The 25,246-nt window shown below is 41.4% G+C and overlaps 1 pseudogene; it reads left to right on the forward strand.

The window, feature by feature from the left end:
• Positions 1 to 335: 335 nt before the first annotated feature.
• On the forward strand, positions 336 to 17,909 carry LOC122752559 (annotated as a pseudogene).
• Positions 17,910 to 25,246: the final 7,337 nt, after the last annotated feature.

The raw sequence follows: 25,246 nt of genomic DNA on the forward strand, positions 1-25,246 counted from the left end.
AAGCTCTGAATGCAGACAGTTTTTTCAAGTTTAGCTTTTAAGCCAAAAGTCATCTTGCTCATGCAACTTAAATGTGGGGTTTGTAAATGCTAATTTGCTGAAGAGAGGAAACTCTGAATGACAGAATCAGGACGATGGCAGAAACGAACATCTGGAGAAATTGGAAACTGGAGGACTCTCAGGGCCAGGGACAAATAGCCTCTGAGTAAGGAGGTGATTAATAGGGGAAGACAGGAAGTGTGACCTGGGCTTAAGAAGAAAAGACTTGGGAGATGAAGAATTCATTGTGAAGGAAGAGTGTCAAGCTGGAATCAAAAGGTGGCAACATTGCAGGCATGAAAGGGGCTTCTCAGACCATCTGGTCCAAGATGCACCTCAACAAGAATCCCACGTACATCAAAGCTGATGAGCGGTTGCCCATCCTTTACCTGAAAGTTTTCATGAGGGGGAATACACTCCATCTGTAGGCAGTTCGTTCTACTTTTGCACAGCTCTGGTAGGAATTTTTTGTTGTTGTTTCCATTAAGTCTAAATCTACGTCTGCATCTTTTACTCCTTGTTCTTAGTTCTTCCATCTGGTCAAATGGAACAAGTCTAATTTTTTCACACAATACCTCTTCTAATATTTGAAGACAGCCGTCATGCCTTTCCTAAGCCTTCTCTTGTCCAGTTACATATCCTCAATTCCTTCAGTTGATCCTTATACAGAATGACCTTGAGAACCTTCATCACCTCTGGATGATCTTCAGGTTATCGATGTCTTTCCTGAAATGAGCCAAGAATTGAACACAATATCCAGATGTGGTTCTCGCTTCTTGTCCTTGGTGCTTCAAGAGGACCAAAATGGCATCTTTATGTCAGGGCCAAGGTACAGTGTGTCTGGCTGTGGCTGATTAGACCAATACCACAGGTCAGGCACAGATAGTTCATGTGAATATTTTGAGTGTCTTTAAATTTGTGCATCTCACATTTCTTTTGAGCTACTACAGTTCTGCTTCGTTCATTGAGCACAGTGCATTCTTTCAAACGGGTGCGCTATTCTGGGCGGTCCTGTGCCAGTGTCTCTTATATCTCACAATCAATTCCAGAGTTCTTCAGAGAGACCTTGAGAGTGTCCTTGCAATTGCCTTTTCTGACCTCTTTGTGAATGTTTGCTTTGTGTGAGTTCTCTTTAAAATAATGTTTTAGGTAAATGTACTTTGGGCATTTGAGCAACACAACCAGCCCATTGGAGTTGTGCTTTCAGCTTGAAAAAGAACCTCAGTGTCCAGCACCTTGTCTTGCCAGATGATGTTTAGACTCTTCCTAAGACAATTCAAATGGGAGTGATTCAGCTTCCTGGCATGGGACTGGTAGACTGTCCAGGTTTACAGGCATATGAACAATGAGGTCAGTACAACAGCCTCTGTAGACCTTCAGTTTGGTAGGCAGCCAAATACCTTTTCTCTCCCACACTTTCCTTTGGCGTTTCCCAAACACGGAACTAGCTCTGGCAATGCGTGTGTCAACCTTATCATTTATGTGTGCACCCCTGGAAAGTATACTGCCAAGACAAGTGAACTTATCTTAAAATTTTTCCATTTGCTGTAAACAACGGCTGTTTTCTGGGTATAAATTGTCAGACCAAAATTAGCACAAGATGCAAAGAATCAAACTGTGCTCTGTTGTATCTCGGCCTCAGAGGCTACATAATCATCTGCGAACAAAAAGTTGTGCACCAATTCTCCCTCCACGTTAGTCTTGGCCTGTAGCCTTTTCAAGTTAAATAATTTACCATCATTTCAGTAGCTGACCTTGATGCCATTTTCATCCTCATCGAAGGTGTCCAAAAACATCATGCTAAAAGGCACAGGAGCAAGTCCATGGCCCTGCGTCACTCCAATGGTGATTGGCAAAATATGAGAACATCAGCCACTATCCAGAACCTGTGCAAGCATGCTGTCATGGAACTGGCATACAATACTGATGCACTTCTCTGGGCAACCACATTTTGCTATTTTCCACTAGCTCTCATGACTGACAATACGAAAGGCCTTGGTCAGATCAATAAGCAGTTCTGACTAGTTCAAGTATGTGATACTATCACCTCTTTATTGTGGGGTACTACTCCTGTACCCCCCATTACTTGGCCTCTCCTTCCCTAGCCACTCCATGGGTGGAACTTTCCTCTACCTGACCCTGCTGCTCCTGGATGAGGATTCCTCCATCCCTTTCCCTAACCACTCTGCCTCTTAGTGGAGCTCCTTGCCAAGAGAGTGAACATTTCAATCTAATCACAGTCTAATTCAGAGCAACTGAAGCATTCCCTATGTCTAGTCAAGTCCCCCTACTTATTACTCTGTCAATTACTGTGATATATAATTGTCAGATACCTAAGAGTAAACCACCTAGCTTCAGTTTCCATTTCAGGTTTTGTTTCTATCCTCAACTATACCCCTCCCATGGACTGATCCAATTCTGTTAGTCCCCTCCACTGTGCTCTTTGAAATTCCTATTCATTTTGTTCCTCTTCCCCTCATTTCTTTCATCTTCTGGCATTCCTGGATTCCCCCCTCTAGAACTAGCAGTACTTACTCTTATACCTCTGTAATATTGTTCCTCAAGGAGAACTTGGAATACTCCTTGCTTCCCCTGCCCCTTTAAGACTCTCTCCTTGCTATCATCATTCAGCAACCTCTTTTCCTTTGAAAGTCACTCTATCAAAAGTTATTAGCAAATTTAGATCAAGGCAGCTATTGCCTATTAGAGCCCAAGGTAATTACTTTCTCTTTTCGTAAGGAGTTCAGTACCTAGCTTTCTGTCTTTCTCTTCTCCCCAATTCCTACCTTTATACTATGGAACTCCATTGGTGGTCTCTCAAATACCCTAACCTCAGGGGCAGCTAGGTGGTACAGTAGATAGAGCACCAGTCCTGGAGTCAGGAGGACCTGAGTTCAAATCCAGCCTCAGACACTTGACACTTACTAGCTGTGTGACCCTGGGCAAGTCACTTAACCCCAAATGTCTAACCAAAAAACCAAACCAAAACAAAACAATCAAATACCCAGCCTCTTAATTTCTCAGTCTTCTTAAATACGATGACCTTTTCCACTCTATCTCTGCCATACACGAGGATGGTTATACCCCACATCTTGCCATCACCCACAAATGTTCCATTTTTACAATAAAAACTCTGACAATATTTTTGCTGATCATAACTCAATACCCCTCCTAAACCTATTTTTTATTCTCAATGTGACCTTGAATCTCTCTACCATTCAGTATTTTCTCAAATTGTTACTCTTGCTCTAATTTTTCTTTTTTTTTTCCAACCTGAATTCTATAGTTAACCAGTTCACATGTACACTTCTTTTACACTCAGGTAATTTGCCCTTGTTCTATTGCCACTCATGCCTGAGAATCTTCTACTCTGGATTACTCTCACTAATAGCTTCCTCCATTTCTACCTATGTGCTGCTAAAGACAGCTGGAAAGGGTGCGCAAAATTTCATGATGTTTTTTTTTTTTCACCTCAGTTGGGTCCTCCATACAGCAAGACAATCCTTTTATTTTTTCCTAACTGATTCTCTATCATACTTCTCACAGAAACTGTTATAAACCTTTTCTTGGCTCAAAACTCACATGCCTCTTCTTTCCTCCACTCTCTTGGTTAAGGACGTTGACTTGTACTTGCCTCAGCTTTTACATGTGTACAGAATAAATACAAAATGGTTACGAGGTAGTTTGGGGGAGGAGGGGAGGACAGTAGTAGGTGGGACATCAGGAAGGGGTTCATTTAGAAGGTGGTACTCAAATTGGGACGTTGACTTGTACTTGCCATTCACCTTGACCTCCCTCCTTCCCCCTTCTTAAAATCTCTTGATATCCTCTATTCTCCCTCTTTTAATCACTAATAATGAGGTGATCTTTTTCCTTGCCAAGTTCAGCCCTTCTTGATGCACCTTGGTTCTGACTAATCTGGTCTTCTTCAGCAAATTGCTTCCTCAAACACCTCCTCTTTTTCTTGATTCTTGAATCTCTTCCCATCTACTACTGTCTTCTTCCCTGATGCCTATAGATATGTCCAAGTCTCCACCTTTTCTGCACCTTTTCTCTTCTCACTATTCATATATCTTCCACTGTAGTTCAGGCTCTCATTTTTGCCGGGACTATGGCAATAGCCTCCTAATTGATCTGACTACCTGGTTTCTCTCCATCCTCATAGCTGACAAAATGATGTTCCTTAAGCGCTTGGCCTGAGCACGTCACCCCCCCCCAATTCAGTAGACTCTTATAGCACCCTTTTGCATCAATGACAAAATAGAGAGCCCTGTGGCTTTCAGAGCGCTTTATAATCTTGCTCCAACATACCTCTCCAGATTTGTTGTACATTACTGCTCATCCCATACACAGTATGGTCTAAACAAATTTTCCTTCTTTCTTTTCCTCATATGTGGTACTACATCTCCTACCTTTCTTTGCACTGGCTGTGCTGCATGTCTGGAATATACTCCTTCCTCACTTTCACCAAGTAAAATTCTTTCCTTCATCAAGACCCAATTTGAGTACCACCTTCTAAATGAACCCCTTCCTGATGCCCCACCTGCTAGTGTCCTCCCCTCCTCCCCCAAACTACCTCATAACCATTTTGTATTTATTCTGTACATATGTATATAAATATATGTGCATGTTGTCTCCTTAATAGAATGTAAGCTTGAGAATAGGGACTGTTTCATTTTTGGTTTTATATTCTTAGCACTTAGCATGGTACATGATACATAACAGGTACTTAATAAATGCTTATTGATTGATTGATGCAACCACAGAAAGAACTTTATCCAACAATCTTCTCATCAATACCAAGTGACACCAAGTAAGGAATAGGCTGTTATGTTGCATGCCAAGGATCAAGGTCTGGACTTAGGCCTACCTGAACCATATTGTGTTTCCAATTTCTAGAATGGCTCCAAGGGACCTTGCTTTCATTCTCTAAGCTACCATAGGATATTTATGAAGAGTCCATGGTACAAATTTGCTTATGCTTGAAGACTTCTGCTGAAAGGGATTTCCTCTCTCTCTCTCTCTCTCTCTCACACACACACACACACACACATATCTGGCTTAAGTGTCTGAAGCCAACTTGGAACTCAGATCCTTCTGACTCTAGGGCAGGGGCTCTAGCCAATTCAACATCTACCTGCCTCTCTCCCTTTCTCTTGATACACTCCTTTCAACTTTGCAATTATTCGAATTGTTAGGGTGACACCTCTAACCTTTAGGATTCCCTTTCTTGATGCTCTTGGGTTATGTGGCTTTCTCAAGCCTATGAAATACTTGTTATTTATTATCCACTGAAAGATTGCAGTATCTGAGTTGCCCATAAAAATGGTTCTCTAGTTGAGGTACCAGTTTTATCCAAGTCTCTGTTTAATGCATGAGATAGCCTTCCTAAAAGGCTGCACTGTCCCTACTACATGACAGCAGGTGACAATGCTTAGATTACTCCCTCCACTACCAAATCTGTGGCTGCAATTAGAGCAATGGCCAGGTCAAGATTAGTTCTGGACAGGGCTTCTTAATTTGGGATTCATGAACTATATCTATATATAATGTATATATGCATATATACACATATATATATATATCACAGATAACATTATAATTTATGTAATTGTGATATAATTTATTTCCTTTGCAATCTTTTGTATTTTTATGCATTTAAGACTTCTGAAAGGGTTCATGACACAAAAAAGGTTAAAAACTCGAGCTAAGGGATGGAATATAATATTATTCAAATATTAAATTATAAAGTCTATAGTATGTACACAACTCTAGAGCCCCTATCTCATATTTGAACTCTACTCTCTTTGATCATGACTCCCCCTACATTAATAGGACTTAGATACTTAACATACTGTGATCATAATAAAGTTATTTGTTTGGTTTTTTTATAGTGAAAATAGGAAATAAGCCAAATGCACCTACATGCAAGCCATTCACTTCTGGCTATTTCCTAATCATTCTCCAACTTAACATCCCAGAACTTTGGGGATGGCAGGGGAAATTCCAAATCATTCACACCTACATCATGCAAAGGAATCAGATGATATGTCTGGGACCCCATCTGAGAACCATAGAATGTGACAGGGGAAAGAGTGGTGAAAGGGTTCTTTTCTTCTAAATCATTTGATGAATAAAAATCATAATAGCTTCTACATTTTGGGCTGTGGATCCTCCAGAATTTTTATCCTAAAACGTATGTTTCTAGCTTTGTAGGTCATTTCATAAGTTTCAGAGGTCAGGAACTCACAGATCCCTCAGTTGGGGCTGACTAGACTGCTGGAGCTTACTGGAATTTTCTACAACTACACCCTCCTAGAATAAGATGACAAGAGGGTAAACTCAAGTCCATGGACTTTGAGGAGTTATTTATACAGTGTAGAACTGAAGTGAAGGTAAAATAGTTGTCTAGCAATCTCACAATACACTAGTAACAAGTAAATAGAAATGCATTTAAAAGAAATCTATTCAGTCCCAGACAACTCGGCCCTAAACTTCACAAGCCACTCTATCAAGCTACAGTTCTCTAGGCCAAATTTCAGCCATTGTGATCCTCCCTACACTGGGTTTATTTAGATATCTGTGCTCCCAGGAGACCCCTGCCTAATTTAGGAATTCACCCACCTGGGGGCTCTGAATTGAGGTCATCCTCTAGTTTGACAACTGAAGGCTCAAACTCAACAAATTAGAAAGCTTTTTGATGACATGGCTGCCTTATTGTGCTCCATGTATATTTGGATCATAGAATATAGAGTTGGAAAAAACCTCCAAGATCATCTAGGTCAGTTTCCCTATTTTACAAATAAATAAACTGAGACCCAGATAGGTGGAAGGATTTACTCAACATCACATTGGCAATAAGTAGCAGAACTGGGATTTAAGCACAGGTCTTACTCCAAATCCAGTGCATACTAGCTCAATGTATAATTTCCTCTTCTTCTCACCTCTACTTCAACTCCCTATACAATTAAGGAAATAGAAATAACTGTTTTGTGGTTCCCATAATTCAGCCAGCACACAGGTGATCTCCCAATTTGTCATCAGATACTCCTCTGCACTGCTGCATAGGTGCATTTCATAAAAACAAATTAAATATGAGTCTGTGGTTCCTGCTGGGTCTAGACTAGTTATTTTAATGGATCACTGGGGTTTTGCCAGAGTGTATCAGGCATGTTGAATTTCTAAGTTACTGTTGGTTGTCTTCTCACAGTGCAGCAACCCTGGCCTTGCTATTTTTTCCCCAATGTCTTAAGTTAATTGATTCATAGAACTTCACACCCTTAGGTGAAAGGCTTCTGCTGCAGAAATGACGAACATGATATTCCAGGGAGGTTATTCTGGTCATATGGCCTGCGAGATTGCTTAGGGAATGAGAGAAAAGAATTATACCTTTAGGCATGTGCTTTGTTTGCGACCTTACAGAAATTATGGAAAACCAAGTTTAAAATACATAATAGAAGATGCTAGAAGATAGTGGAAATTATCTGAAATATAAGGTCATGGATAATTGTAAAAGTATAGGTTTTCTAGTCATTGAGAGGAACTGAATATGGCAAGAATCTCTCTTGAGTCTGAATTAATAGGCATTATGTATTTTTTGTTAATATTATCAATAAATATTTTCATTCAATACCTCAAAGCAGTAGGAGTATTCAAATTATCTGTGAAGTAAATAGGTTTTTTTATCATACATATATGTAGATAGATAGATAGATAGATAGATAGATAGATAGATAGATAGATAGATAGATAGATAGATAGATAGATAGATAGGAAGGAAGAAAGGAAGGAAGAAAGGAAGGAAGGAAGAATGAGCACATTATTACCCAAGAATACTAATGATTGAAAGCTGGTATTAGAGATGGACCTTAGGAATACAAAGTTTCTGTTCAGTGTTCTATCCACTTTTGTATCACAAAGTAAGACGGGACCTCAGGCGACATGATCCAGACTGAATCTTAACAGGAATCCCCTTTAAAGGATGCCAGGGTGCTCATCCAGCCTTTGCTTGGAAGGCCTCCCCTTCGATGAAGGTGAACTTACTATTTCTTGAGACAGCCAATGCCACTTTTGGATTCCTCTCATTGTTAATTTTTTCTTGAACCAAGGCCTAGATTTGCTTTTCCACAACTTCTAAAGATCCTTCCTTAGTTCTGCCCTCTGGAGCCAGGCTAATGGCTCTGATCTACCAGTCTAATAACCCTAAGTGCTCTTGTACCTGACAGCTCTTCAGATGCAGGAAGACAGCTATCACATAGCTCCTCGGTCTTCCCTTCTTCAGGATAAATATCCCTCCTGCTTCCATTAGTGCTTCTATTGTATGATCTCAATGCTGTTCATTTTCCTTGATGCCCTTATCTTGATTTCTTTTTTGGCTTGCCAATAGCCTTACTAAAATATATTGCCTAGAATTGAAGAAAACATTCCAGATGTTGTCTGACCAGGGCAGAGCACAGCAGAATGTCTCCCTCCCTAGTTCTGGATATTAAGCTCTTTTACTGGAGCTGAAATCACATTAACATTTTTTGGCTGCCATATCAAATGCTGATTTATATTGAGCTTGCAATTCACTGAAGCCCCCAGATCTTTTTCAGAAGTGCTGTCTAACAATGCCTCCCCCCTCAAAGTGTAACACCCTACATTTATCTCTATTAAACTTAATAATTAGATTTTACTTAACATTCTAGTATATAGGAAACCTTTTGGATCCCACCTTTGTCTTTCAGTATGTTGCCTATCCTTCCCAGTTATGTGTTATCAGCAAATTTGTTGTTTCTTTAACCAAGTCATTTATAAAAATGTTAAATAATGCTAGGCCAAGAATAAACTCCTGAGATGCTTCTCTTAGAGACCTCCTTCCTACTTGACATCAAGCCAGGAATACCTACTTAGTCTTTGGATTTGGCCAGTCAGCCAATTACAGGTCTACCTACCACAGTTCACATCTATCTTGACCTCCTTCCCCACACACACCCTAAAAGACTTTGTCAGATGCTTTGCTAAAATTCAGACAATACTATATCTATGGCAAAATTCTGATCAACCATTGCTTATTAAAGTAGAACAGAAGGGTGATTGAATCTCAGCGGAAGGGAATCTGACAGGCAGCTGCATACTCAATGAGGAGAGTGGGGACCTCTCTTTCCCCAACATTTGGAGTTGCTAGAGACTGGTGATTAGGATAATTACTATTGTTGCAGTACATGTTAAGCATCTTTATAGCATTTTGTAATTACTTATTAACCCTACCCCACAACAGCCCTAGATGATAATGCAGTATTGTTATAGACAGATACATTAATTAAGGAACAAGCCTTGGTAACCATCTAACAATCCTGCTAAGTGGGCTTAGCAGCAGTCCAAGTTTGGGAACTTATTCTGGTGGTTCTACTAATCACAGTATCATTTTGGGGAACGATTCAATTGCTGGGCCTCTGTATCCTTTTCTTTAAAAGAGGAAGAATATATTGACCTACATTACAGTATTTCTATGAGGTTAGCTAACAAAAATGTATTACTAAGGTGCTTTGCAAAATTAAAAAAAATGAGCTCTTACTGTCCAATAACAAAAATAACTCATCTTAATTCACATGCAGCTCATGTGTGAGCATTCTGTGACTTGATGCTACTATTCTAGTAGCTGTTATTACAGCTTGAGTGCTTAGAGGCATTCATTTAGAATAGATGTTGGATGTAATGATTAGCCATGTGGGTTCCATGTTTGTTGTTGTTCAGTCATGTCTGACTCTACATAAGAAAAATCCATGGGGTTTTCTTGGCAAAATTGCTGGAGAGGTTTGCCATTTCTTTCTTCAGTGCGCCACCATTTTACAGATGAGAAACTGAGGCAAATAGAGATTATCCCGGGTCATACACTTAATAAGAATCTGAAGCTGGATTTGAACTCAGATATTCCTGACTCCAAACCCAGTGCTCTGTCCACTGTACCACCTAGCTTCCCTCATGTTTACAGTCTGGAATTATGGAAAGGATTGGACTGAGAGAGGGGCTTGCTGTTTCACTTAATGATTTTTGTATTAAGGATTGAAGGTGGGGGTAGCTAGGTGGTACAGTGGTTAGAACACTGGCCCTGGAGTCAGGAGGACCTGAGTTTAAATCAGGCCTCAGACACTTGACACTTACTAGCTGTGTGACCCTGGGCAAGTCACTTAACCCCAATTGCCTCACTAAAAAAAAAAAAAGGTAGGGATTGAAAGTACCATCAGAAAGACATTCCTTTAGATGGCTCACTGGGTAGAGGAGGGGAGAAAGATATATTTGTAAATGAAGGTGATATGAAAACAAACATATAATTAAAAAGAAAATTCTTCTAGCTGGAATTCTTTAATGCTTCATTTTAATCCAAGGCAAAGGTTTGGGACTGAATTAGTTGGAGCTCAGAAAAGGAGGTAGAAGGCAGCAGATTTCAACAGTTCGAGTAGAAAACAAACAGAAGCCTTGGTCAGGGCCAGTGTTGAGCCAATACCACTCACCCTGAGTAACAAATCCAGAGAGGGAGTTTGTAGGGACTATAACCAAAGTTGGAGAGGGAGGGAGATGTTTGACACTGGTGCAAGTTAGGCTAGTTTCTTCCCTGAAGTCAGTCAGTAAACATTGATTAAGTGCTAAATATGTTCCAGGCACTGTGCTAAGTGCTGAAGATACAAAAAGGAGGCAAATGACACTCCCTGCCATGAAGGAGCTTACAATCTGATAGAGGAGACAACAAGCAAACAAATACATACAAAAAAAGCTGTATAGAGGATAACTAGAAAGCAAGTAAGAGAGGGAAAGGGACTAGAATTTAAAGGGATTGGGATGGAATTTGGGTTGCGACTTAAAGGAAGCCAAGGGAAGAAGAGTCAGTGGGGATGAGGGAGAGTGTTCCAGGGATGGGGCACAGCCAGAGAGAATGCCTGGAGCCAAGAGATGGAATGACTTTTTCATGGATTAGCCAGGGGACCAGTGTCACTGGATCAGAGGATTTGGCGCCAGGGTGGAATGTAAAGTATAAGAAGATTGAAAAAGTAGGAGGGGGTAGTTTACTAAGGGATTAGAACTCCAAACCGAGGATTTTGTATTTGTTGCTGCAGGCAATAGGAGCCACTAGAGTTTATTGAGAAGGGGAGTGACATGGTCAGACCTGCCCTTTAGAAAAACCCGTTGGTAGCTAGTTAGAGGATAGATTGGAGAGAAAGACTTGAGGCAGGCAGACCACCCAGCAGCTATTTCATTGATCTGGGCCTAAGGTGATGAGGGCCTGCACCATAGTAGTGGCAGTGCCAGAGGAGAGAGAAGGGGAGGCATATTCAAGAAATGTTGCGAAGGTGAAATCCACAGGCCTTGGCAACAGCCTGGTTATGAGAGATAGTGAGGAGTAGAGGATGACACCTAGCTTTGACGTCTGAGGGAGGATAGTGTTGCCCTGTACAGTAATAGGGAAGGTATGAGAGAGGGAGGGTTTAGGGGAAAGGATAATGAGTTCCATTTTGGACATGAATTTAAAATGCCTATCGGACATCCAGTTTGAAATGTCTAAAAGGTGGGTGAAAACGAAAGATTGGAGGTCATCAGAAATTTTGGGCTGATTAGGTAGACTTGAGAATCATCAGCATAGGGATGGTAATTAAATGCATGAGAGTTGTTGAGATCACCGAGTGATTCAGGACCAGCCCTGAGGGCATTATCTGGAAGAGGATCCAGCAAAAGAGGCAGAGAAGGAGGAGTCAGATAGGTAAGAGGAGGACCAAGAGAGAGCGGTGTCCCAAAAACTTAGAGAAAAAAAGTATCGAGAAGGACAGAGTGATCAACTGTGCCAAAAGCAACAGAGGGTTCAAGGAGAATGAGGACAGAGAAAAGGACATTGAACTGGCAGTTGGTTGGTAATTTTGGATAGAGGATTTTCAGTAGAGCAATGAGGTCAGAAGACAGATTGGAAGGGGTTAAGAAGAGAATGGGAGGACACAATCATGGATGGAAGCACTTAGTTTCGACAGGCTTTTCCGGAGTTTAGCTACAACAGGCAAAAGAGATATAGGATTATAGACAAGATGGAAGGATCGAGTAAGGGCTTTATTCAGGATAGGAGAGGCATGGGCATGTTTGTAAGCAGCAGGGAATAAACCAGGAGACAGAAAGACTGAAAATAAGTGATGGTGAAGGAATGACCAAGGGGACAATCTGTTGGAGGAGATGGGATGAAATAGAATCTCTTGAACGAGTGGAGGGGTTAGCCTTGGTAAGGAGAAAGCCTTCATCATGTGTTAAGATAATGGAATTTGGTAGACACCCAGGGGTCTGACTTGATTGACTTAGTAGTGTTTGAATTGGGTGTGAGTGAGGAGCTACTGGGTGCCCACTTAGAGGTGATTATATCTTGAATTTGAATTTGGCCAGCCCTGAGAAGGAGTCTTCTCAGAGGCTGTGGACTGCTGCATTGGCAGGAGACCACTCTCAGCCAATCAACTTGAAGAGCCTCCCATTTCTGGGAGGAGGACACGAAGTAGGAAGTGGAAGCTGGCGGAGGGCTTCTTCCTTTTTTTGGTTCAAGACATCAGCTTGGTGCCAGGACTTCACGTGAGCAGTTAGGAAGGCTAGGATTTCCATGCTATAAGAAATCTATTCTCAATCTTTCTCTCTTTACTATCTTATATTTTTAAATAAACCCTTAAAAGCCTAAACTCTTGGTGAATTTATCAGTGATTTTAGCCAGTTTCCCCCCCAAATGTGGGGGGGGACAGATTAGAACACACATTAAGATTTTTAAACAACACAATCATGTGAGATGGGGGTGAAGCAGGGGTTAGTGGCAGAAAGCACCAGAGTGATAGGAGATGAGGAAGAGGGGGTTCATGGTGAATGGCCTCAATTTTTTATGTAAAATATGAAGTAAGGTTCTCAGCCTTGAGAGTGGGGAGAGGAGGAACCATGGGAGGTTTGAGGAGGAATGAAAAGGTTTGGAAGAGCTGCTGTGGAGAGTGGGACGGTCAGTTAATAAGAGAGGTGTAGTAGGACTGGCTTGTAGCAGTGAGGGCCCAGTTGAGGTTGTGTGACATAAATTTGTAATAAATCTAGTCAGAACAGTTGCGTCACTGTCTCTACCACCATTCAGCAGCACAGGTGTAGGAGCAAAGGTATCAGATATGAGAGTGATCCTAGGCTAAGGCTCAGCAAGGTGCAATCAGTGAAATAATAATAGGGCTAGGGATTCAAGGGAAGAGGACAGTGGAGAGTTGAATTGGCTCACCAAGAGGTCAGCTTGGGAAAAGACGAGTGAGTGGCAAGTGCAAGGGAGAAGACCTGGGAGAGAATTGAGGGGTCAAGGGACTAGAGGTCACAGTGTAAACAAAGAATAGGGTTTGGTAAGTAAATACAGAGAGAGGTGAAAAGGCAATATATTATGGTTGGATGTGGAGATTTTAGAATTACTGAATATGGAGGCAGTATATTTGTGCAAGATCAAGGGTGTGATCATTTTTGTGTGTAGCTGAGGTGAGATGGAGCAATATAGCTCATAGGAGGTGAGTAGGAGGAATTGAGTGGTTACCATGTTTAGGAAAGAACCAATATGTATTTTGTAGTCCCTTGGTGTGGGAGCAGGAGTTGGAGAGGAAAGAAAAATTGTGAACCAGGTACTGAACTCATTAAAGAAGGAAGGGGAATGACTTGGAGGTCTGTAGACAACAGCTACCAGGATTTTCATTGGATGGTAGAGAGAAATAGCCTGAGCCTTAAAGTGGAAGAAGTTCCTGAGTGATGGAGGTAAGGAGAGAACTTGGAAGTGGCAATGGGGACTCCCCAACCTTGAATAGGGAGCTGAAGGGAATTAGTAAAGTTGCAGCTGATGCTGGAAAGGGTGCCCAGAAGCTGTGTAATCAGTGGGGAAACATTCCCGTAATAACTAGAAGATGGTAGGAGTGGGAGAGGAAAAGATCCAGGATGAAAACAAGTTTGTTTCCTATGGAACATGCATTCCAGAGAGCATAGTGGGAAAGAGAAGGTATTGTTTCTCTGGAACTCTGGGACAGAAGGTTTGAGGGGAGTGGGAGTAAGGAATCAGTTGGTGGAGGATGGGAAATGGGTTTGGATAATGACCCACAGGGGTTCAGAATCATTGGGATGTGTAGGGAATAACCAGGTGTGAGACTGTTCATCAGAGCAGCAGGCACACTTCTCAACTGAGGCTGGATATTGGGCTGGAGACAGGTGCATCACACAATGGAGGACACAGAGTCAGATGGGAGGCCTCCTTTTACTTCTCTTCCCTCTGAAGGCTGCACCACTCCCCAGGGACGTTCCTCTTCCCTCAGGGTCTATACTCAGCAGGAGATGGAAGGCATGTGGCTTTCACCTGAGGCTGAAAGGGTGACAAAAGCATCAGAGGCATCCTTAGGACTTTATTAATCTAGGGGACTAAGGCTCAAACTGTGCATTTCTTGACAGCATTTTCCTGGGGGGCCTCTGGCTATATTGATGTAGTTTCCTGGTCACCTATGATCATAAAAAGGCCCACTGTGTAGAGTCAGGCTCCCTCACACTTAGTGAATGTCCCAAGACTGTCTGAGTCATTGCAATCTCCCCTGCTGACTTGTAGCTTTCCCATATGGGTCTACATAAGGTGAATGCTGTAGTATCTATCCTTGGTTGACTGTTCCTTCTCTGCTCTACCTAAGTAAGCCTCCTTTTTTGTTAACTGTTAAATGTTAGCTATTATTGAAGCACTTGTGTCTCGTTTCAGCCTAAGTCAGGCCCACCTCTAACTTTGATCCAATCAAACCAGTAGGTTATTTAAGAGAAGAATTTTAAGGTGAGGGTTGGGGAAGGGATCTGAGCCTAGGGAAGGTAGACAGAGTTATCTGGCTTATAATGTCACAAAGGGAATAACCAGGAGAGGAGCTAATAGGGCAGAATCAAGGTGGGTGACTTATATCTGAGACAGCTAGATGGTACAGTGGGTAAATACTCTGGACTTTGAGTCAGGAAGCCCCAAGTTCAAATACTGCCTCAGACACTTACTGGCTGTATGACCCTGGGCGAGTCATATAACCTTTCTGTGCCTCAGTTCCTCATTTGTAAAATGTAGATAATAGCACCTACTTCATAAGGTTGTTGTAAGGATCAAATGAGATAACATATGTATAGTGCTTTTCAAAACTAAAAGTGCTTCCCCAAAGGAGCCTGACTGCGCCTCGGAACCCATGTGCGCAGGCCCTTATTTTGGGGGATGCGAGCACGTGACACGCTCGGCCGTTAGGAAGGGTCAGCATCGTGGGCAAAGTGAGGCGGCCCCAGCCCGGCTGCACGCCGCAGTGAAGGCCACACGTCCAGGCCCCGAGCGCCAAGGAGGCAGAGGCATCTGTGGCAGCGGCGACCACCACAACGACTACGACTACCTTGCGCCCCGTGGGGGTGACGGCGTGGAGCGGAGTCGGGGGACAAGACTAGGGTTTGGTGACATCGGACACCTTTGCTGGGACCAAGATCGACCCCAAGGCGTTGTTGGTTCAGAGACTAGACTCGGACACAAGAAGTGTTGTCTCTGCCAGTGCCGGTGCCGGTGCTGAAGCAAAAGCCGTTTTGTCCAAGAAAGAGAAGCTGAAGGTACGGCGGGCCAGGTGGCTACAGAAAATAGACACCATGAAGGCGGCTAAAGAGGCTCATAAGGTAGAGGCGAGACAGAAGGCCCTCGGCCGTTGTGGGAGACCTGTACCCACTCATGGAGGCCTTGCCTGAGCCTTCGGAGTTGGTGACAGCCAGTGACCCAGGAGGAAGCTCAAGAGTGCCCCAAGGCAGAAGGCTGAGCTCACAGATTTCAGCCGGATGACCCAGATCCAGAAGCGCAAACTCCTAGATGACGAGATGGCCTGGTTTCAAGCGGTGGTCACCAGCCCTTCTTATCAGGCCAATCCTCTGAGTGCCATCAGCGAGCATCTCTCTAAGAGGCTGAGACAGGAGGAGGGTGGGAAGCTCCAGGTCGGAACAGGAGCAGAGGCTGGAGATGGCGGTGGAGGCCAGAGATGGTGGTGGAGGCCCGACTTTTGTGTCCACAGGAGGAGGCAGGTGGTTCCAGAAGGGCTTGGGGTCCTTGTGTCCGTGATCCTCCATTTTGGGGAGGCCAGCAGTGGTAGCCTAGTCCTCACCTGCCTCACAGGGATGTTGCGAGAGGCGGCTAATAAAGCGACCCCAGAGTTCTTCAAAAAAAAACCCAAAAACCTAAAAGTGCTATATAAATACTAGCTGTTTATGATTTTGTTATTACTATTATTATTTTTATCATACCTCACTCAAATGCAGTTGAAATCCTCTTAGAAGATAAGAGCTTCTTTCCCAAAGGACTCCAACCTTAGCTTTTCTAGAGCTGCCAGACTAATTCAGTCCACTCACGTATACCATTGGGGCCCATTATGCAGATCAAACAAATGAACAGAAAAATGAAATCTACAGTCACCATGGATTATATTCTTGTCACCTGAGGGATAAGAATCATAAAATTATAGAATTCTAGAGTTGAAAAGGACATTAGTGATCCAGTTCAATACTTCTCATTTTCCAGATGAAGAAATGGAGATTTAAATCCTTCTCAAGGAAATAAGAACATACCACCATCCTTTCAGCCTGGGAATGGAGTTGTTGGAACAGCTGGTCATGCAGCAGAACTGATAACATGGACCACAGGGATAACCATGATCAAGAAAGGATTTTGAAGTGGGCTTTTTATTCATTCTGATTCCTGAGGACAGAAACATGTCTAGCTAGAAAAAGATCCTCAATTAGTAATTAATTAAAAAAAAAAAAGTAGATTTACTTAGTCTAATCCAAATTCACACCACCAGCAACAATAGGAATTTTCTTTAACATTTATCTCTGTGAATGACCAAACTATTTAACTCAGCAAAGAGTGCAGCATATAGTATCTCTATGTGGCTGGTAGCAGCTGGGCCTCAAGTCAGGAAGACCTGAGTTCAAATCTAGATTTAGATATTTCCTAGCTGATTCAATCAGCTTTGCTAATCACACCATCATTACCCTCTGCCTCTCTGATTGGAGGGTAGATCAGTAAAGTCCTCCATTTATGGAGAGGGGACAGGACAGACAGCTCTCCATGCCACCACCCCCCCTCTCAGCAGCACTGTGGTCCTCCCCCACCCCTTTTAAGCTTCCTTTTTTTTGTGTTGTTTTCCTCCATTAGATTGTAAGCAACTTGAGGGCAGGACTGTCTTTCTTTTTCATATTTGTATCCCCAGCACTTAGCACAGGGCCTGGCATATTGTAGGCATTTAATAAATGTTCACTATTACTATTATCAATGATAATAATAGTGACTAAAATTTATACAGTACTTAATATAGCAGTGTGCTAAGTGCTTTACGGTTATCTCATCTGATTCTCACAACAACCCTACCTATTGACTCCCAGTGTGACCCTGCATGTCATGTAACCTCTGTCTGCCTTAGTTTCCCCAGCTGTAAAATGGAGATAATAATAGAACCTATTTCTCAGTTTTGTGGTGAAATTCAGATGAGATAATATTTATAAAGCTCTTAGCACAGTGCTTGGCACATAGTAGGCCTTCAATAAATGCTTGTTTTCCCCTCCCCCCTTAACTGACTGCCTATTCTAGTCATTGGAAAGTCAGGCTTTTAACTGGTATATATTAATTGGTACACTACTGCACCCCCAATCCTTGGTTTGCTCAGCCCTTTTTTGTTAGCATGACCTTATTTTTATCTCAGCTCCTTTGGTCATGTTGGAAGCAAAGCCTTTAGATCCAGATCCTTGGTTTTAATCATCCATTTCCCCGGATTCTTCTCAGTGTCTCAAGCCTCTAGTCTTTTGTCTCATTTTGTGCCCTAATTTCCCTAGTACTGTAAGGGACTAAAATTCTAGCTAGTCTAAAATACCTAATGAGTGGTCGCCAATAAATTATAAGCTTTAGCAGGAGTTGGACTTTTAATCATTTATTAAGGAGAATAAGAATTTGGTGAAGAGAGAAAGGCCTAGATTCATCTATCAAAGGGAGAGTGCCACCAGAGTCCTGACAAAAGAGAGTGAGAGAGCCAGCCTTGCCCCTTCTTTCTCCCACAAGCAAATGTCACTTCCTGACGCCAAAGAAAAGCCGCATGGCTTGCCCTCAGACGCCTTCTCCTCATGGTGGAGCTTTCCTACAGTAGCTCTCCAGCAGGCGGCATCATTCCAATTGTTACAGTACCTCACCCTTTTATTGAAGCCTTTCATGTCCTCCCCTAAAGAACCTCAGACTCACTCTCTGATAAGTGAGCTTTCCCTTATCTTTCCTGGGAGGAGGCCTCCTTGCAGCTTCCCTGCCAACATCTCCAATTCATGCAGATGCAGGAGTACCTCCTTCCCTTTATGTGTTAGCATTCCACATTGAAATGTAAGTGCCTTGAGGACAGGGGATGTCTTGATTGCTTATGTTTGTATCCCCAGCACTTAAAAAAACAAGCGACCTCTTATCTAACTATCCAAACATCTATCTGCTTTTGCTTCACCTTCGAAAAGTTATTTTCCAAGCCTCCCAAACTCTCATCCTATTATCATGTATCCTTCAAGAAGTTTTAGCTTATTTCTTCATTTAAAACATTATTTTAAATCCATATTTATATCTTACAATTATATAGTATTTTAAAAAGCAAGTGTAACTGCTTATACATGTTTGGGGGAGAAGATGGGATTCAATTAAATTTAAAGACTTTTTTGATGCCTACTGTGTCCTCATTGGAGACAGCTAGGTAGTTCAGTGAATAGAGTGCTGAGCATGGAGTCAGGAAGACCTGAATTCAAATATGGACTCAAGACACTCACTAGCTGTGTGACCCTGGGCAAGTCACTTAGGCTCTGCTTTAATTCACTGAAGAATGAAATGGCAAACCACTCTAGTATCTTTGCCAAGAAAACCCCATAAGGGTCATCAAGAGTTAGACAAGACTGAATGACTGAACAAAAACAACAAAAGTACCCATCACAGTGGTAGGGTGATATGAATATACAAGATTATTTGACATAAACTGCCCTCAAGGAGTTTATAGTCTATTTGAGTAAACATAACTGATGTGAAACAACTAGAGAACAATATAAACATCTATAGAAAAAAGTATAAACCTCCCTCTATGTGTGTGTATGACAAGCCATAATAAAATGCTAAATAGAATGTAATCCAAAGCCAAAATAGGGTACAAAAACAATAAGTCTGATTGTCAGAAATAGAAAAAATCCGTCTGGTTCAAGGATACATTCTTGGAAAATATGTAATTAAAGTTGAATCTTGAAGAATTGTTAGAATTTGAATGGGCAGCACTGAAAGGGAAGGGAAGATAAGATTGCTTTTTCTGGTAGAGGAAGAAACATGAATAATAACTGAGAGGTGATGAACATAGGATCATAAAAATTGACAAATATTTGTTAAATTGAATTCAGTAGACATATTGAGCCCAAAGTCTACCTGCTTGTTTGTTACTCCACCTCTTGGTTTTAGTTCTACTTTCCATCAGGACAATTCTATTTTCTCTTCTGTGTTAGTCTTTCAGAAAGTTTAAAACAACTATCCTATCTCTGCTTAGTCTTCTTTTCTCCAGACTAAACATCTTCAGATCTTTCAAGTTTTCCATATATATAATGGTCTCTAAACTCTTCACTATCCAGGTCTTCTCTCTTTGGTCCCCTGTAGGTTGTTCAATATTCCTTTTAGAATGTGGTATTCAAAATTAAAACCAACATTTCAGAGACTATCTAATCATCACCAAATATTGAAAGTGTGTGACTTTCCATCATTTGGGCACTAAAAAGTTTTTATACAGCCAAAGATTGGGTCGTATTTTTTTTTTTGCGGGGCAATTGAGGTTAAGTGACTTGCCCAGGGTCACACAGCTAGTAAGTGTTAAGTGTTTGAGGCCGGATTTGAACTCAGGTTCTTCTGAATCCAGGGCCAGTGCTCTATCCACTGTGCCACCTAGCTGCCCCGGGTCGTATTTTTTAGTATCCACATCACATTACTGGCTCATATTAAGCTTTTGGTCAAGTAAAACCCCCAGATCTTTTTCACAAAAAAATGTTGCCAAGGCAGATTCCCCTCATATCGTACCAAACTTGTATGAATGGTCTTGCTCTGGCTCTCTCTCTCTCCCCCTCCCTCCCTCTATGTCTCCTTAGCATAAAATGAGGGAATTATCCTAGTTGATTGCTAAGCTCCCTTTTAATTCAAAAACCCCATGATGCTAAGACGATTTCAAGCATCTCAGTGGGCACTTATCTAGGGGGCCTGGGATATAACTGAATAAGTAGAGAAAGGAAGCTTCAGAAAGTATGGCTTTTGACACTACATCTTCCCATGTTATGGAACAATAGATTCTTTAGGAAGGGGAAATTAGGGAATAAGAGAAACCCAGATAAGGTCAAAGTCAGGGAATGGGGTGGTTCAAGTGGTTCACTCCTGCCTCTCACTTCAGCACCAGAAACCCTGCATCCTTCCCTGGCCTTTTGAATAGTAGATTGGCCCTGGAACAACTCTCCTAGAATGATAGGGAATAAATGTCAGATGTTTACTTAATTTCTAATTTCTAATTTCTTAATTTCACTTATGATCACAATTCAAGGAGGTATGGGATACATACCATTGTACTGGTATAGGGAAATTAGTGAAAATTATTGGTGAAAAAAAATAGTGAAAAATAGGGAGGAAATTCCCTCTACTCACAAAAGCACCTTCTCTACAATTTATTGAGTATTAAAGAGTTCTTTAGGACAATGTGATGTTAAGTGACTTAGCTAGAGTCACACAACCAGTATGTGTCAGAATCAGGACTTGTACTCAGGTATCCCTGGCTCCAAGGCCAGGTTTGTATTCACTAGAGGAAGGGAATCTTTTCCTCAAAAAAAAAAAAAATGGAGGAGACTGAAGAACGGGGCTTCGCCTCCTTATTTTCTCTTAGCACAAGAATAAATAAGTGATATGCTCTAAAAAGATACATGGGGGCAGCTAGGTGGCAGAGTGGATAGAGCACCAGTCCTGGATTCAGGAGGACCCGAGTTCAAATCTGACCTCAGACACTTGACACTTATTAGCTGTGTGACCCTGGGCAAGTCACTTAACCCTCATTGCCCTACCCCCCCAATAAAAAGATACATGAAGAAAAGAATATGTGAAAAGCATTTTGAAAAGTATTAGGGACTATATAAATATATACATATATTCATATAAAGAGAGGAGGAGAACATAGTCACCATAAAAACTATGGTTTCTGTCATATAGTAGCCAAGGTAGGTCATTTAACCTCCCGAAGCCTTAATTTCCTCAGAAGGACAGAGGAAATTAATAATAGAAGACCAGATTCTTAGGGAGTAGAGTTGAGGGTCATGGAAGATTAGTGAGAAGTTTTCAGGAGGCCCCCAAAACAACAACAGGTTCTTTCCATCCCATCAGAATGGTTTCTGGGGGGGGGGGGAGTCCTCTGATTTTTTTTTCTCTTATTCTACCTTTTCTTCCTCTGCCCAGGCTCTCCACTCACACACAGATTTTTCTTCCTTCAAGAATATAGGCATGTGTGTACAAAGACACCATTTATATAACCACACTCATAAAAGCAGTACAAAAACGTGTGCAGGCACACATATTGCAGAAACAGATTAACCTACTGAGACCCATTAGAAAGACAATGAACAATTTTGCATTTCTCGTTCATGTGGAAATGTTAGTTCCACTTAGAAAAGAGAAGTGCCAGAATGATCTTCAATATGATTAAGATGCTGTAACTGTAGAAATGTAGGAGTGTGAAATTTGTAATGTTATAGACAGATTTAGTATGAAATGCAAATATCACAGTAGAGAGGGTTGGGCCTTCAGACTCAGCTAAGATTCCCCCCAAAGGGTGTCAGATGATCACCCCAGAATGAGAGAGGAGCATCAAAGGATCAAGAAGAGGCCATCGACTAGGAGGGGTAGCTGCTTTGTGACTCGATGATGAGGTCACATCTTTTTCCCAAAACACTGTTAGTTAGATGTCCTGCATAACAACACACAGCTTACTCTAAAGAGGTGGCTCTGCTTTTTCAGAACCATACACCCTTGCTAATGTGCTTTCATAAAGTTACTTTCCATGTTCTTGGTCCTGTACAGAGCTGAAATCAGGGCTCAGCCCATTCCTAGGAGGTAATTCTCCCCTGCTTATAATATAAGCAAGGACCATTAAAAAAAATTCAAATGCTGTGTGTTTGAGAGTGAGTGATTAATGGCATTTGATATAGGTATACTTGTGATGATTGACAACATGAAGAATTTTACCATTATTAATGATATGGGATGTGGTGAGTAGGGATGTGTAAGACACTGCACTTAGCTAAGGAAAAATGCTATAGCATATAAATAGGGAATATACTTATTTGTGTGGTCCTTTGCACATTGCTTTGTACAGGGCAGGATCCCAATAAATATGTGTTGATTTGGTTTGAGTTGAATGCCTAATTCCCAGATACTGTGGAATAGTAAGGGAGAGAGTTTTATCAGATCATAAACTGAATATTAAATTAGTTTAGGAGTTTCATGCTTCTTTTAAGAAAAACTAAAATGATACTTGGATGTATTGCTAGAATTTTTTTTTGAGATGGGAGCTTTCTTTTAATATGGTCACTATTGCCATTATACATGAGATAGAGTGTGGTTTAGGGGCAAGAGCATTCCCTTTAGATGCAGAGAAGCTGGGTTCAAGTCTTAACTGTACCTTAAAAGTTGGATAGTTATTGGGCCAATTCTTTCACTTCCACCAACACCCAGTTGTTGTTTTTTACTATAAAATGAAGAGGTCGAATTAGATGATCTTTAAGATCCCTGCTAGCTCTCAATCTTATGGTTTCTTCTAGAAATGAGTCTTATCCTTATTGCTCGGAAGTGCCCTTTTTACTTCATGTGCAATCACCAAAGTAACATTACATTGCTAGAATTTAAACAGGCACAGAGAGGCAAATTAGAAAGAATACTGAAGTTTAGGAGTTTAAGAAATGTAGGTTGTAGTCCTAGTTCTGCCACTGGTTAGCTACATGACCTTGGGCAAGTCATCGTATTTCTCTGGGCTTTATTTGTTATACTGCCTCATCAGTTTCCTTATCTATTAAATGACAAGATTGGGCTAACTGATCCCTAAATTCCCTTCTAGGTCAAACTTTCAACTCCAAAGGCCTATGATTCTTAGTGCTTTAACTGTTCAACTATTTTCAAAATTGATTGGCCCACGATAGAAAATGTTATCCCATTGGGAGGATTAGTCAAAGAAAGGTTTTAAAAATAGAGGGCAGCTAGGTAACACAGTGAATAGAGTGAAGGGACGGGAGTCAGGAAGACTCATCATAGTAGGCTGAAGTGTAGCCTCTGACACTCACTAGCTGTGTAATCCTGGGCAAGTCTCTATTTGTGTATGTGTGTGTGTGTGTGTGTGTGAGGCAATTGGGGTTAAGTGACTTGCCTAGGGTCACACAGCTAGTAAGTGTCAAGTGTCTGAGGTCAGATTTGAACTCAGGACCTCCTGAATCCAGGGCTGGTGCTCTATCCACTGCCCCACCTGGGCAAGTCTCTTAATCCTCTTTGCCTCAGTTTCCCTACCTGTAAAATAAACTGGAGAAAGAAATGGCTAAACCACTCTGGTATCTCTGCCAAGAAAACCCCAGATGGGTTCAGAAAGAGTCGGACACGATTCAAATGACCAAATAACAACAAAAATTAACAATAGAAGAGGATTCATTTAGTACAGTTGTTATTGTCCAGCTTTTTCTACCGTGATTCCTACACCTTAGTACTTCTCTATTGTTATGGTTTCTGGAATGTAGCTCTCTAATTTATCCCTCCTATATTAAGTTGTGGACAGAAATATACTCTTTGAATGCAACTTTATTACAGGCATGAAGATTTACACTATCTGCATCATATGCATTGAAATATAATTATAGGGGCAGCTAGATGGCGCAGTGGATAAAGCACCGGCCCTGGATTCAGGAGTACCTGAGTTCAAATCCGGCCTCAGACACTTGACACTTACTAGCTGTGTGACCTTGGGCAAGTCACTTAACCCCCATTGCCCCACAAAATTAAAAAAAAAAAAAGAAAGAAATATAATTATAGCAAATGTATGATGTTATGGAGAGAACATTGGTCAGGAGAACTAGATTCTGGCTGCCTACCTGCCATCAGTAGCTGTGTGACCTTGGATAAGTCTCTTACCTTCTTTACACTTCATTTTCTTATTCTTCAAAATGTAATGGGGGCAGCTAGGTGGCGCAGTGGATAGAGCACCAGCCCTGGAGTCAGGAGTACCTGAGTTCAAATTCGGCCTCAGACACTTAACACTTAACTAGCTGTGTGACCCTGGGCAAGTCACTTAACCCCAATTGCCTCACTACAAAAAAAAAAATGTAATGATGGATCTAGATGTTCTCAAAGAACTGTTAATGACTGTTTTTTGGTTCTGGTCATTCAACCAATTCCCACTCTACCCAACTGCATGACAATCTAGTTTACATCTTTACATATTGACCACAAATTCAGTGTGGGACTATTTATCAATTGCTTTGCTAAAGTCTACACACCATTCTAGTTATCTATACCTTATCTATATTATCTATACAGTCTCTATCACATCTCCCTGAACTTTTGCTAAAAAACAAAAATGCAGTTTAGTCTTATGTAACCTCTGATTCAAGGCATCCACAAATGGGAACATCTAGAAGACTTCACAATCTATAGGCAATCCCTCTTCCATTGGACAGGATCACCTTCATGGCAGTGGTGAATACCTTTGACAAATATAAGTCTCTGTTGTATGGTTTGCTTGGTATTGGTAATCAGATTAAAGTAGATTAAAGAAAGAAGGGGGAAAAAAGAACTGTGGAATATGGATGCTGATTGGACCATACTATTTCTTTTGTTTTTGGTGCTGTTGGTTTTCTGATTTGAGGTTTTTCCTTTGTGCTCTGATTCTTCTCGTAGAACATGACTAATGCAGAAATATGTTTAATGTTACTATGTACATATAACCTATATCAGATTGCCTGCTGTCTAGGGGACAGAGAGGGAGGGGAGGGAGGAGAAAAATTTGAAATTGGAAATCTTATATAAACAAATGTTGAAAACTATTTCTACATGTAACTGGAAATAATAAAATACTTTTATTTTTTTAAAAAGTAGATTAAAGAAGATTAAAGTTATCAG

Source organism: Dromiciops gliroides, chromosome 1 (genome assembly GCF_019393635.1).
Source record: "Dromiciops gliroides isolate mDroGli1 chromosome 1, mDroGli1.pri, whole genome shotgun sequence".
Taxonomy (NCBI): Eukaryota; Metazoa; Chordata; class Mammalia; order Microbiotheria; family Microbiotheriidae; genus Dromiciops; species Dromiciops gliroides.